This window comes from Lonchura striata, chromosome 16 (assembly GCF_046129695.1).
Source record: "Lonchura striata isolate bLonStr1 chromosome 16, bLonStr1.mat, whole genome shotgun sequence".
Taxonomy (NCBI): domain Eukaryota; kingdom Metazoa; phylum Chordata; class Aves; order Passeriformes; family Estrildidae; genus Lonchura; species Lonchura striata.
The window spans coordinates 9,004,703-9,020,180 of NC_134618.1; the positions used below are offsets into that span (position 1 = coordinate 9,004,703).

Here is a 15,478-nt window from a genome sequence, read left to right on the forward strand (position 1 = left end):
GCGCGCTCCGCGGGGAGAGGCGCTGAGCGGGCGGCCAGCAAGGAGCACTGGGACGTTTGTTCTCCCCCGTTGTTTAGCAGGTGCGATTTAATGTAGAGATTTTCATAAATGTTGGTAGTCTTTAACATGTTTCACGTTTGGAAAGCACAGGTGACGACCGCTTTATTCTCTCGTTATCTCAAGCAGAGGGTGCAGCAATACAGCATTTAATTCACACCTTCAGTGGTTGCACTGTATTGATGAGCTCAACAAATGTTCTGTGCTGGGAGAGCTTTCTTGAAATCATAATTTTTCCAGGAAGCAGCAATTGACATAACCTGTCCAAAGTGCTGATGGAAAGAGTAGATAAAAATATATCACTGATAATTCACATTATCCATGGGACCTTGTAGGATACCTGCTATTATTCTTGTACTGGCAGAACTGTCTTATTTACAACCTAATAAGCTTGCAAACCCCTTATAATTTTCCAGGTAAGTCACTGAGACAAGAGATCTTGAAAAGCTAGTCACAAAAACTACTAGACAGTATCAAGAAAAATATTTTCTAAGTTTCATCAAGTGTTTGGTTTGGCCACAGGAACAGAAGCTTTGTGTGCTATCTGTCGTGATATCTTCAACTTGGCTGGTACTGGGGTTGCTGATATCCTTGGTTCCCCACCCATCTTTTGATGTGCATGGTGAAGTCTCACCTGGATGCTTTTAAACATGGCATAGCTTTGCAGCACCTTGGTAGCAGGTTCTAGCCAGTGCATTTGCTATGTTTACTTTTCAGAGAGTGCTGTGTTCTGGAATGATACTTCACCTCTAGCTTCAGTTTTTCATGGCTATGTTATTGTCTACCATATGCTGATGACAGGGTGTAATTCTCCAACTGATTCTTCAGTTGCAGTGTTGGTTTTGTTGCAGTGCCTGGCACAGATTCAGGACTGAGAAACTCCACACTTTCTAAAATGGAATGGAAGACTGAAATCGCTGTTGACTGAGTTGGTTGAGTCAGACACATGCAACAGTTTTGCAGGTTCTCTGGCACGATACAGACGTGCTTTTCTTGTTCTCATCACTGTGTCTGGTTTTGTTCCAGTGCAGTGCGGCACTTGTAATAATAACAATAAAAACCGGTATCCTGAGGTGCCAGGAAAGGCTATGTCTTGCAAGTTTTGAACAAAAGGTGGTCTGTTTGAAAGAGAGCAAGGTGCAGGCTGAGAGGGAGATCTGATCTGCCTGAAAATATGTGCTCAGCATTGAGCTACCACCCAAATCACAGCTTGGTGCCCAGCACCAGAGTTGGCAGCACCCATGTCCAGGTGTGCACCCTGGCTCTGCTCTGAGCTGCCATTCTACACACTACTTTCTGTTTAATGAGAATATTTGTCTGTGTATAACAATTTAGATAGGAATATGAATTAATCTAGAGACCATGATCTCTTCTTTGAAAAGCAAAAAATTATTATATTATATATTTGAATAATTGGTTTGTTTGCTCTTAGACTTCAGCTTTTTTAAAATACTCTGGAAAATATAGTAGCTTGTTTAGATGATTCTTGCCTATCTTTCCTATTTAAATACTAATGCTGACTTCTGGTCACAGTTTTGCATTGATTTAAAATAAATAGATCTTACTATTTACTGTAATGCTTCTTTACAGTCATCCTAAATTGTATGCCATGATGACAGTAATCGCCAGTCTGTCTGTGAAGGGGCTGAAAAACTGTCATCTCCTTTTTTACTGATGTTAACAATTAGCCTTTGGTATTTGCATATTGTTTGAAATTTGAAATGCTTGTTAAGAGTATTAACAAAAGCAGAAGTTCATTATTGCATATGGACTTGCCCTTTTTACTCTGAGGATTTGTTGTATTAAATCAGGATATCTTTGGAGACAGAACTTGTGCACAGCACTGCACAACAGTGCCTGGTGATGGGAGGGCAGTCTTATCACAAGGGAATGTGTATCCTGATTATGTCCTTTACAGGCAGAACGAACGTCCTGGAAGTCAGGTAGTTTCTCTTCAAGTCCTCAAATGGAAAGGGAGCTCTGCGCTGGCTTCTCTGTCCGTGGTACTGAAAGCATTGCTGGGAATTGGATATAAAGGAAGATGAGTTACTTCACAGCAATGGAACGTACATCATCATATTTCTGCCCTACAATGGCCTCTCTCAGCCAGACCATCAGTGGAGTTAAGCTGGTTCAGAGTAGCTGAGGATCTGATGCCCTGTGACCTGACTGTGTCAGGATCTGTGCAAGCAAAATATGAAGCAAATTGCTTAAAGGTGTCTCTTTAACAAGTCCCTGAGGCCTTTCTCTTCACACACAAGAGGGAATTTCCAAGGACTAGAGGACACTAAAAATGGTGTTCTACTATGTACAGGGCAACTCATCTGCTTTCCAGTGCATGCGTATAAAAGGCAAGCTTAGGAATTGTCAGGCTCGTATAATAATAATGTGGTTACAGCCTTCTCAGTAAATGAGTTTTACCACATAGTCTTGGGGAGCCTGCTCTGAAGCAGAGCACTCGAGCACTTTGGTCAGTCCTTATTACTGAGTGCACAGCTTCATTTAGAATCATCTGTCTTGCAGCTGGCAGAGACTCATAATGCCTTGATTAAATAACTGCATGCACACCAGGCAAAGAGCCACAGAGAAACAAAGCAGTTTTTCGCTGTCCTTTGGACATTGCACTTCTCAGATACATTTCTGCTGAGCTTTTCTGTCCTCTTGCAGTTTGTATGAGGGCTGGAGCTAAATGCAAAATTCGCTACGAATCCTCCCAGCTTGAATCAGTGTAAGGAAGCAGAAATGCCAGAAAACTGCAAAGGTTATGTTTGGATGCAGTTTAGTGCACCATGAAGCTTGTTTATGGTTTTCATTTGAAAGTAACTCAGCATTGGAGGTGAGCTGCCACACTCCTGTATTGCAGACATTCACCTTTTTGATTGTTCTGGAATATGACGTGGAGAACAAGGGAAAGGGACCCTGTTACAGCTCAGTACTACAGAAGCTGGAGATTCCCATCATGAGATTCAGTAGTATCATAAAACCTTCACAGGTAGCTTTTCTTGCTCTCCCTTCTTGCTGTGAGTATTGTAGCACAGCGTCTGTCCAGGCAAGGAGCTGTAAGAGCACTACAGAACAGCACCAGTGGGGTGAATCTAGTTCTGAGATCACCCTGATTTGTTCCAACAGCAGAAAGATAGGACAGGTCCCAGGGACACAGGTTCACTGAAATCCTGGGCTGACACATGTGAAAACTTATTTTACCATATTCAGTTAGTTTGTATTCAAAATCTGTCTAAGCTTGTTAGCCAGAAGGACTCTTGTTTGTATTTACATGCTCTGCTGCTGAGCACTGAAAGCACCAGCTATTTAATATTTTGTTTCTCTCACCTGATAGTTAAATATTCAAACAAACACCTTTGTTCCTTCTTTCATAATACCCCACATATTGCACAGACATCCACAAACCCATGTTGGTGCTGTGCATAAACACTTCCTGTTACTTCAACACCTCCCCAGTCAGTCAGGGATGCAGTATGACCCTGCCTGTCATACTCTCATAAAACTGTTCCCCACTCTGATGTTTCCACTCTGGTTTAAAAAAGGAAAAAAAAAAATTCAGAGACAAAAAGAATTTATATGACCCAACCACAACTGCCGTTCCTTCACAGTCATGCCCTTGTGTCACTGTAATTTCCCCATAATTTTTAATTGTATCTATTACAGGCAATAAAAGGCACAAAACAAATTAGGCTTATTCAGGCCATCTATTCAATAGGTGGGAAATAGGCTAACTGAAGGATATACACAGTTATGCTTCTTTTTATAGAAACAGCAAGAATGCTGCCTTTGTGAAGGTCTGAACATGGGCTTCAAACAGAGAATGTAATTAATATTCTTTCCATGTCTCCATTTTAAAAATACCCAAACCCACAACTGTGTAAAATTTTTGAAAAGAGAGTGACCAAAAAATGGAAACTGACAACAAAACATTAATAGTGAACTCTAGACCTTTTTAGAAAATATCAGACAAAATATTTTTATCAACAAAGGCAACTGATTCGAAGGATGCTGCTAGTTCTAGATTCTTACCTTGTTCATTATTTTTAATGTTAACATATTTGTATTGTACTTCAAGAGGAAAAGCAGCCATGTCTGATCTGTGGAACCAAGGCAGAACTCCCACACTGAAAATCAGAAAGGGTTTTCTAGAAAGGATTGAGGCTGTTTTCTATAGAACAGTTGTAAAACTCACCTGCTTTGATGGCAGTCTGATGGCTCTAAAATTCTCCTACTCAGCTTAGTGTTTTTCTAAGTCAATGGTGATTTTGTCTAGCAGTGTGTACCTAAAATGTTCCATGTAATAACCACTACCAGGTCATTGCTGTCTCCCCTGTTGCTCATGAAGGAAGGCTGTAACTCAGGTTTTCATTTGCTTCACAAAGAGCCCAGAGGATGATTGACATAGTGAGACTAATCCAGTTTATACTATTATACATATTGTCTCATTTTTCTAGTTCTCCCTCCCACAGCTGGTTGCTCCAGGCAGCTACTGAGACAGAGAAAGAAGGAAAAGGGAGAACTGGAAATATTGTAGTGCCTCAAAGTGCATTCCTACTAAAATATTGGTCAACAGTGGGGGGAACTGGAACTCTTAAAGCAGCTTCTTCCAGGTGGTATTTTATGTGGGTGTCTCAGGGCCACAGAACAGAAATATATCAGTTAATGGGCTATCCTTGCTCCCATAGTTTCCCTATCATATTTCTAGAGTTTTGGCCTTCCTTCACTTTTTTTGTCTGGCTATGTGTGTCCAGGGTTTCTCAACAAAAAAGTGCAGCTTATTTACTGCCTAACTTATCTCAAGGTTCTGGACAACCAAATCCATCCAGATCTAATCCAAGCCAAAGGGGCTGAGAGGAGCAAGAAGGGGCTGGAGGAGCTGGGGCTGTGCAGCCTCCAGAGGAGATGGCTGAGAGGAGATCTCAGCAGTGTCAGTGCGAGCAGGGAGGGCTCGGAGCAGGGCCCGGGCTCTGCTCCCCGGGCCAGCAATGGCACAGCAGGAACGGGCAGGAATTGATGCCCAGAAAGCTCCACCTGAACACGAGGAAGAACTTCTTCCCTGGGGAGTCTCCCTCGCTGCAGATATTCCAGATTCCTGTGCCCTGTGCTCTGGAATGACCCCGCCTGAACAGGGAATGAGAGATGAGGCACTGTGCTCCTACCAACCTGACCCATCTGTGTCATTCTGGATATTTTGCAAAAACATGGTGGTTATTATGGATCAAGATCTTACTGCTGCACATCTACTCAACATGTCTCAGCAAAGACATTTCTCTCACCTGAGACACTCGTAAATCTGAGGGTTAATGGCTTCCAAAACTCTGTGCCCAACTGTGTGTGCCAAGCAGAAAATGAACACTTAACATGTAATGCAATGTTTATAGGCAAGCCAGTGTTAACAATAATTGCTGAAAAAGTAATAGACAAATTTAAAGTGTCATATTTGAGACTGTTGCTCATGAATTTTCTCATTTCCTTTAAACATATTTTACAGAAAAAATGTGTTAGATTTGGAAAGTAGGACACTTTGAACTACACAAATCATCCTTGCTGTTGGTAGCCTGTGGGATTATGGACTCAGTCTGTGTAATTTTTTTTTTTGTTTGTTTGATATCTGATGTCTTAGTTGCATGGCATGTTTTCATCAGAGAAACCACTTGTGAGAATGTGTGTATGTCTGCCTAAAGGGTATGTTATAAAACAGGAATCAAAACTTACATTTGGGCTTGGGGATGCACTGCAAAGTGCTGCATATCCTGGATGAAGTTTCTAGAGTTTTCGTGTAGTTACTGAGCACAAGACAGTTCAGAACTCAGCACTCCTTAGTCCTAATTCCCAGAGGGCTCATCTTCTGTAGCCAAATATGTTCCCTTTTTATAGAAATCTTACTTAATAAAATAGACCCAGAGACAATGCTGATTTATTTCCATGAAACATGTTCTGCTGTCTACCTACCTAAAAGGCACAGTAGAAATGGATTCAAAACTCAGAGATGAAAAATGTATGCTTGGAGGGCAAACTATGAGAAATCAGGAGGAGCACCCTTGGATAAATTATGTTAGTTGTCCTTCTTGATCAAGAATGAAACATGAATTATCAACATTTTGTCAGCTCATAAAGGGCAAAATATCTGAGAAAATAATTTTAAGAGAGTTTGTTACTGAATGAGGATGAATGATTTCCAGTGACATAGGCTGCTCAATGCAAAATGACTGAAAACACTACCAAAATGCAAGAGGTAATTTGTCATTGTAAGAATAGCAGCAGTGTTTAAGGATCTTTTTATTGCCCTGAATCCTTCTACCACCCAAACCTTCACTGATTAGGGTTTTTGGTAGTTCTTTTACACCCACATTTCGGTTTTCTCATATACTGGTAAAACAAGAACAAAATATCTCATATAAAGTGATTTAACAATTGTGTTCATCTTTTGTAGAAAACAAACCAAGAAAGGAATCAACAGTCATTCCTACCACTTATGTCCTTTCAGTCCAGGAGGCCAAAGTGAATTTTGGAATAATGGTGTTGAAGCCAAAGGAGCAGGACAGTGACCTGTCCTCCCTGAGAAAGGATGGAGAAGCCTGATTGACACTTTCTTGTTTGAAAATAGAAAACACAGTGCTGACTCCATTGACATCAGTGGAAATTTCCTCACTGATTTCAGTAAAAACAAAGCTGTAGCAGGCTCTGTGCCTTCATCTCCTAGAGCCTTGTTCACCTTGATTCTCCTCAGAAAACTCTGGGGAGGGAATCTAGGGGCTGTGTCACTTCCATGAGGACTCTCCTGGGAATCTGTGCCAGGCTGCCCCATGGGTTGGGTCTCTCTGCCCTCACTTGTCCCTGTGGCAGCAGGGATGAGCATTTGCTCCCTGCAGAACCATTTGCACTGGCAGGGTATTGGCACTTCAATCCCCCTGCCTGAGCAGTGAATCATTGGGAGATTCACTGGAGCCCCTGCAGCGAGAGGCTGCTCCTTAAGTTCTCCTTTTTCACACAAGGGAAAATCACAGAAATTCAGTTCTGCAGTTGTGTCCCCATTTCCTTACCCAATCTGTAGTTTCTCTCCTCTCATCATCTACCATGGATTCCCATACAGCTTCCTCTGGGCGCCCTGCCTGGGTGGGGATTGAAGCTCCTGCAGGCTGGCAGGTTCTGGGGCACACATTTTCCTTCAGGCTGATGTTGTCATGGCACAGGCAGTGTGTGGGATGTGACAGGGAAGGCCAAGCCGTGGTGATCTGAAAGCCACTAAAATCAAGATCCATTTGACTCTGCCTTGGCAAGGGGTGAAACATCCTGTGGTTATGAAATTTCTTTCTGGTATGCAAAGAGAAGGTGACAGCCAGCTATCAATTTGTTTCAGATATAGATAAGCTCTGCTTGAATTGCCTTCATTTCTTTGCCTCTGAGACCTCAATCAGCTCAAGCTCATAGCTGCCCAGTGCCAGTTGTGAGGAAGAAAATATTAGTGTATTTAAAGAAAAGTGAATCAAAAGTCAATATGCAAAAGCAATTTACTTGGTGAAAACAGAGCTTGCTAGAGAATGACTACACATCCACAGAAGAAAGGCAAGTACAAAACATTTTTTTGCCAGCTGTCATCATTTGTGTGAGTTGAACAGCCCTGTTTCACCTCAGAATTCAGTGAGAAAGAACCAGATGGTTTTGGCTTTTCTGGCTCTGGCTATTTGATCTTTAAGAAAGGATCCAGCTTTTGTCTCCCTGCAGATACTGTGTGCCTCATACACTGAAGAACAAGATGCCAGTATGATTCTCTGCTGCCTGACCTCCCACTCTGCTGTCAGACTGTACACATTGCATGCCCATGGCCTTAAGAATAGACACATTCATTCTTCTGAGAAATTACTTGTCCCATCAAATGAGAAACACCTTTTTTTCCTTGGCTTCCAAGGAGCATTTTCTCAATGTTCATTTAACTTGCTGGAGTGGGAATCTGTTATGTGAACCAGTTTCTTTGCTGTCTGAAGCAGTTCTTTATACCAGAATCAGTTTTGGTCTTTACTGGATTGGACTTGTATGTCTATAATAATGACCCAGTGGTTTTGAGGTTACCTAAAATTACCTACCAGCTGCTGGTAAGATGTTTAGATCACTGCTAGAAAACTGTGTTATTAGACAATCACATGACAGAGAGGGGAGAGACAGAGAAACAAGCTCTCTGGTATGCAGTCAGATAATTTCATAGGAGAATGTCCTGAAGGTGTGAAATCTTGAAAGGCCAGTGGCCATTTTACTATTATTTCATTTGCACATATACTGCTCTGTATCAACTGATGCTCATATATTTATTCCTAAAGAGGCTTTATAGGACCCTTTGAGAGTGAACATTTTGTTGACTTTGTGTTTTGGAATTAAAAAAAAAAATGAAGATAGAAAAAATCTTTAAGAAATAACAAACTAAAGTATGAAATCCCCGAACATTAGTTGTATGTGGCACTGTTACAGCATTTGAAACATAAATGCTGAAGCTTTTTGTTAGTATTACAGGATCAGAATCTGACTCTGGTGAGGAATAAAATGGAAATCCACAGGCTGTTTCCTTTGACCACTGAGCAAAATGACAGAAGTAAATGAACAAGTAATGTGTGTTCCTTAATACTGCTTTTTAAATCTCCATGACATAAAATGAAGTGATGTAGCATGAATTGCTTTCCTTGGAGTGTGGCTGCAGATGGGAATGTGCAATGGTTTCAGAGGAGCTCCACACGAGGGAAGGTACCTACAGCAAGGAACTGTTCCAGTTTCTATTTCCACCTCCTGGCAGTGCTCAGCCTCATGCAGGGCTGGGCACAGGAGCCCCTTCCAGAGCCTTCCTGTCTCCTGGCAGCTTTCCTGAGCCAGACTCAAATAGCTCCTCACAGATAAAGCTCTAACCCCGTGCCACTGAATAAAACTGACAATGAGGGCTTCTGGGTCGACCTTCAAAGGCAATTTTCTCTCATTTTTTGTGTCCTGCTTTGGATCCATTTTTTCATAGAAAGAGCTGTCAGATCACATCCTCTGTGCAAACTTTCACCAGGCTGCACACAGCTGCATGTTCTCCTCGCTCTCTGAAGGACAGACTGCTGCTTAAACTGCACAAGGTTGTCTTTCCAATTCACAGCATCATGGGGAAAGGTGAAAGGAGTATGGAAATCCAATAGCAGCTGCATTGTCAGCATCATGGTTTATTTAAATGTCAAGCAGGTTTTCATCTCACACAGGTTTATTTTGAAAAATAAAATGTTCTTTTGAGCATTTGGTCTGTTCTTCTGTCCTGCACACCCCCTGCCCTGTGTGAAGGTATTAATGAGCATATACCAAGAGCTGGCTACTCTGGGACTTGCAACTCCTTACTCTTTTGCATTGTCTTTAAATAATTGGAGAGCTACTAGGAAAGCTAGTGCCTGTTCTCACAAATCAGCCCTCTAGAATGAGGTAGCTAATGCAGTTTGATTTCTGGCTGTTATTTTCTCTGCCTCTGAGGCACTGGAGGTCACTGGAATGAGGACAAATGTCTGGTGCTTGTGGTGTGAGAGGCACTGAGGCACCTGGAGGCAGCCAATGACCAGTGTGGTCCTTCTATTTCTTTGTTGATAAAATGAAAAAAGTATTCAAGAGGGATGTAATAGTGGTACTAGGACAATCATTTGGGGAGAAGGGGAATATTAAGGCATTTTTCAAGGTTTACATGTTATGAAACTATTTCCATATACTCCCTGATCAGGATGGATGCTTGCTCTTGCACTGGCCCCAGCAGCATTTTCCATTTTTTTTTTTCAGTCTTGTCTTTGATATACAGACACAGTGTGCAAGAATGAATGACTGAGCTTAATTCATCCCTTCCCTTGATTCCTCCTGTCTTTACTGCAGCTTTCTGCCTCAGCTCCTATGTTAATTCAGAGAAAAAAAGTACAGCTGTGGCTCAGACCACTGCTCTCCTGCCCCAAGGTTTGTGCATGCAGTGCTGCAGGGATCTGAGTTTAATGCATAAAAAGCATCCTCAGCTTGTGTGGTCCAAGTCGTGCCTGTTCAGCAGAGATAGTCTGCAATGGAAATGAAATTTCAGGATAATTCCCTATCAGAAACAAAGAGCATGTACAAGAGCTCTTCCAACATCACTCATAGCCAGGCAAAGCATTTTTTCAAGCATCCTTCTAGTTTTATTTAGTTGCAGTCATTTCATAGTAGCTGATGTGAGCTTTTTCCTCAGTAGGTTTTTTTAGTGTGTTTTTTTTTTTTTTAATGGAGTTTACCTTTTATGTAGAATAGTCTGAATATAAAATACATTTGTAAAAGTATTCTTGTAGTGGAGAAAATCATAGCACTTAATTTTATTGTTTTGAAATTATGTGGTTAGCCACAACAGAGTAAATCTGATGTCACTGTTTTCATGGAAGGTGTTACATCACGGTGTTGCAAGCAAGAAAAAACTGTCTCCTGCAAGTCCTCCACATATATAGGTATTTACAGTAAAGGAAATATTGTCCTTGTAGCATGTTTGCATTCACTCTGCACAGGGAGAAGAGACACCTCTTAGAAGTCAATAATCTGTGTTTATCAGGAGGTCATCCACTGCCCTTTGCAGTGGAGTAAAATATACAAGGAGCAGGAAACAGAATCCCATCTCATGGAATATCCTTTTAACAATTTTCCCAGGTTTCCTCTTTCTGGAGTGGTAGAAAGGCAAGATATCCAAGCTAGAAACCATTTTCTGACTGCTAGAACAAGAGATCAGGATTCTCATCAGTTTCTAGGTCCTGTGGAGCATCCTTCCCTCATTACAGTGGCAGTTTTTGTGTGCTGCCCAAGAAGACTGGATAGCAATGACATTTTTGTGGGCTAACCCAGGGCATTATCAGATGCTGGTTAGGATAACTGGGTGTTTGCTGGTGAGTCAAATAAAGGAATAGTCAGCAAGGGAGATGGCTGTTCGGAGATGTGTATCTTTCTAAATGAATCAACATTGCAAACAGAGAAATGTGCAAACAGATGCAAATAAAATAGCAGGAACTGTTTATAGCAGTGCTTGAGGATTGTTTTATACCCCAGTCCGCACCAACACAAATTAGGTCAAAGATAATCAATTCAGATAAAGGTTTGTAAAAATGATATTCATCACAGAAGACTTACTTAATCCAGAAGATCATTAACTTTGCATAATGAGTTCTGAGGAAATAATTAAATGGAGTTTATATTTTCTTTTTTACAAATAATTTCTCATTAAATGTAAGAATTAGTACACAGAACTTAAAACTGCAAACAAAAGGTGAATTTATTATTTAATCCTGTAGAATTTACTGTATGAAGAGTGGTCTGAGACAGGTTGTTTTGTCTATTCATTCTGTCTGATAACATTTCCTGAATAGAGCCAATATTATTTTCTTTGCTGGTTGCAAGTTCTCATATAGCAACAGGAGAGATAAACATCTAATGAAATAGGAAAATCTCATTGCAAAGCCAGAGAATCAAACAGGAAAGGTTACCTGAGGGAGAAAGAAGAAGGGAAAAGGAAGCAATTTAGCTTAATTCATTTTAAAAAACAACAGATTTCATGCTGGTGGCATTCCAATATTTCACTGAAAGACAAATTTGTTTCTAGCTCTTCTTAGGCTTATATTTAATTCATAAATAGGGGATTTCAGCTCAAGAAACACAGGATTCTGATCTGTTGGGTTTGTAGTGGCTAATTCTTGGTGAAGTGTATGTTCAGCATATGTCAAAAATCTTAATGTCACACTTTGTAATGTGGAGGTGCACTGAGATGAAATTTGTGGCTCACATGAAAAACATTTCCCTTTTCTAACCCCTGCCTTGTTAGAAAGGTGACTTCTCATAGAGGAGACCTCAAACTTTGCACCAAGGATTTGTGTTTATATTGATTTTTTCAGACAAGAGTGAGTTCATCTCTGAGGTATGAGGTCACATATTGCCTTGGTACTGAGAATTTCTCTGGGCAGCATTTTAAATGGAACACATTCCAGACTGGGTATGTAATTAAGAAAATCCTCTCTAGGTCTGTGATATGTGGTATATGAAACAGTATCTTGAGAAATCAGCTAATTTGTCTCACATGCAGAGATTTATTTATTTGTTTATCTGTGTGTAGGGGCAGAGAGAAGAGTGAGAAACAGAACAGAACATTAGGGGAAGTTTCTGGTTTTAGTCCTGCTGGGATAATGAGGGCACCCTTCCATCTAGTTAGGTCAGTAGGAGAATCCCTGCTGAAATACACAGTGGTACATCTCCTAGGAAGAGGTGGGAAAATGCCACTCTCTTATTCCAGTTACAGCAAGACAAATTAGGTTGCTTAATTCCAGACTGACATGTAAAGTGATCTGGGGGAAATTGCTTTCACACCTCACCTGAAGTCACCAGCCAAATGTGTAAGCAGTGCTGTTGTTGGAGCATCTGGCAGCAAGGAATGTGGTACTCGTACCCAAACTAGAGTTTATTTAAAATTGGAAATAACAGTAGGAAGTCTGGAAACTGTTCTTGCACAATTCAATTATAGAACTCTGTGAAGTCTGTCATAATTCTCTGCAGACCTAATTATGTGGACAGCTTTTCTTTAAATCCCACTCAAACCCACTTAATCCTTCTTTATGCACAACAGAAATGGTTGGATGAGACACCACAGGCTATTTTGCAAATGGACTGAGGTTGTCTTGGAGAGAGTTTGTGGCTCAGTTCAGGCTCTGAAATGGTGACACAAATCAAGGGTGACAATGCCCTTCCAGTGTGCTGGAATTGCTCTGAAAAATTTCTGTATGTGAGCAAATCCTTTTTGCACTCTGTCAGGATTTCTGAGGCACCAGTACAGACCCCCTGTGCTGCTTGGTATTTGTGTCTAACGTGTGAAAGGAATATCCTGAGATGATCCTGGGCTGGCTCCTGAGCAGTCATTTGCAGGCCAGCTTGCATCTGAAGGCATGAGCTGGTGTGACCTTATCACAGCCACCATAAGGAAATAAAAGTTACATCTGGCAAATTTAGAATCTGGATATTTGAAAACTGCAGAGATGCGGCTGATATTAATCCAGAGGGTTTGGTTTCAGCTGAGTGGAGAATTGTGTGTGAATCCATGAATAATGTGACTGGGGATTGTTAATTTGATAGGAGTCGAGTTTAAAAAGGTTTTTATAAAGAGATATTAATTCCAACTCCCTTTGCTGTTTTCATGGTTATGTTTCCCTCATTTTTATGCCTTTGCCCTCTAACCAGCTGAAGAGATGTGTGTAACCTTGTTATCACTGAGGGAATGGAAATTGGCTGGGGCATGCAAATTGCCCAGACAGAGTCTTGGAATCGACTTCAAAGTAGCAAGGTTGAGCCCTGTAATTGGAGTGTCAAAGCCCCTAAGGGTTTTCAAGATCCAACCTGTAAGTGCCATTAGGTAATTTATCTCAGTGGACATCCTTCTGCATATCCTGAATTTATTTACATCTTGCAAATTTCTATCATACTAAAATAATCTGTATTTATGACAATATTATATATTGTTATAATATAATGTCTGTATTTATGACAAATCAGGCCGGGGGCTTTTATTCATTGTTTATGCAAAGATTTTAATAAGAAGTTGCTTTTTCTTATCTTTTCAAAGAAACTTTAGTTCAATATTAAGTTCTGCCTTCTTGGTCATTTATTGCTGTGAGTACTGAAATCCTGTTTCCTGATCTGTAAATATGGTTTTGTATTAGCTCTTAAACTACTGCAAGAGAGGGTACTACCAAGGAAAAGTTCTCCCAGAGTATCCAGAGTATTGTGAGTCACAAACCAAAGACATATAAAAATAGACAAAGCTAGCAGAACTCCCAGTAGTAGAAAACACCACCATGAAAATCATACTGATATTGCTACAAACCAGCACCAAATCAAACACAGATTTACAGCTAGAACTGACTCTAGTTACAGATAATTAAGGAGCAAATTGTCCCACTGTACTGAGTCAGTTCCTTTCATACACAGGCACCTTCAGATCCAGAGGGAGGAACATAAAAGCAGAGATGCAGCACTCAGGTGAAGGGATGGTTTAATTTGACAGGATGGGTCCTTATGACTTCCTGCATGGAGAGAGTCTGCAAGCTTGGCAGGGCAGTGTCTGACTGGACCTCAGAGTGCTAAATCCCACCTTAATGAGGAAAGCCCCAGATAACAAATGAATCTTCTCTGCTTCCTGAGTCCTCCCTGCTGCGCCTGCAGATGCACAGCAGCTGAGCTTGTTCACAGGAGCTGCCTCCATCACCACCAGCAGGTGAACACCACAAGGCTGACAGCATCAGCAGTCAGGAGAGTGCTGAAAGCTGAAGTGCAAGGTAGAACAAATGGAATTTATAATCCAAATATAGGGTAGCAGTATAGATTTTGAGGTTCATTAAGTCTGACTATCACATCGAGACTTGTGTATGACATTAAATTTCTGCAAAAACTCCAGCCTGGTGATGATTCACAGGATTCCATTGTCAGGGCAAGATGAACAACTATTGCCAGATGAGCTGTTTTTTTCAGGATATCATTACAACAAAGATGAGGCTTTCTATGCACAGAGCAGTTCCTTAAAACTAGAGACATCTTTTCCCTGGGGGAAGTGTAAGATTAAAGGGTTGCATAATTACCCACTTAGCAAACTGAAACTGTCATAAACTGACAAAAAACAAAACCAAGAATAATTACTGCTTATAAATTTTACAGGATAACAAATAAGTCTTTAATTGATGCTTTTTTAAAGTGGCAAGATCTTCATAGATCTTATCACTATGGATTTGTGCTGATATATATATTTAAATAGGGAGCAAGGGCAGAAAATTGTCCCTAAATTAAAAAGTTGGAACCATCATTTAACTGTAAAACTTCTAGTTAGCAAAGTACTGAAGACCATCCTTAATTAGCAATCATTTTTACCACTGACTGTCTATTTCTGCTGGGGGATATGTGGTTCAGTGAGAAAACTCAAAGCAGGATCTCTTTCGGGCTCAGTTTTTAAACCAGCTGTATTCAGTGCAATGTAACTTGTTCTACAGAAGTACAGCCAAAAAGATGGAAAGCAGCTGAGAATCTTATTTGGGCAGTGAGCTGCTGCAGGCACTCCCATCAGATGTGACAGGAGACATTGTCTGCAGTTCTTTGACTATAATACCCCAGGAGCCAAAAGCTAGAGGAAGGAGTTAACATTTAACACTGAATCTGGCATTTGTATTTCAAGAGAAATCTCAGTGAGACCAGGTATACAAAAGGTTGAAATGGGAAAGAATAGACTGCTGCCAACAGGCTTTCTTGCAAAGGTAAATAATAAAAAATAAAAGGTCAAAGCTTGGAGATAAGAACAAGAACATACAGGATAAGCTACTAAAAGAATCTTTTTATAACCAGAGGCTCTTAGATATGGAACAGACAGGGCAGTGATTCTGGAAGTGCAGTG

General features: G+C 40.8%; 1 protein-coding gene across 3 annotated transcripts in view; it reads left to right on the forward strand.

The window, feature by feature from the left end:
• Positions 1-15,478, forward strand: part of BMERB1 (bMERB domain containing 1) — a 59,131-nt gene that overhangs the window by 14,400 nt on the left and 29,253 nt on the right. The gene's annotated exons all lie outside the window — the stretch shown is intronic.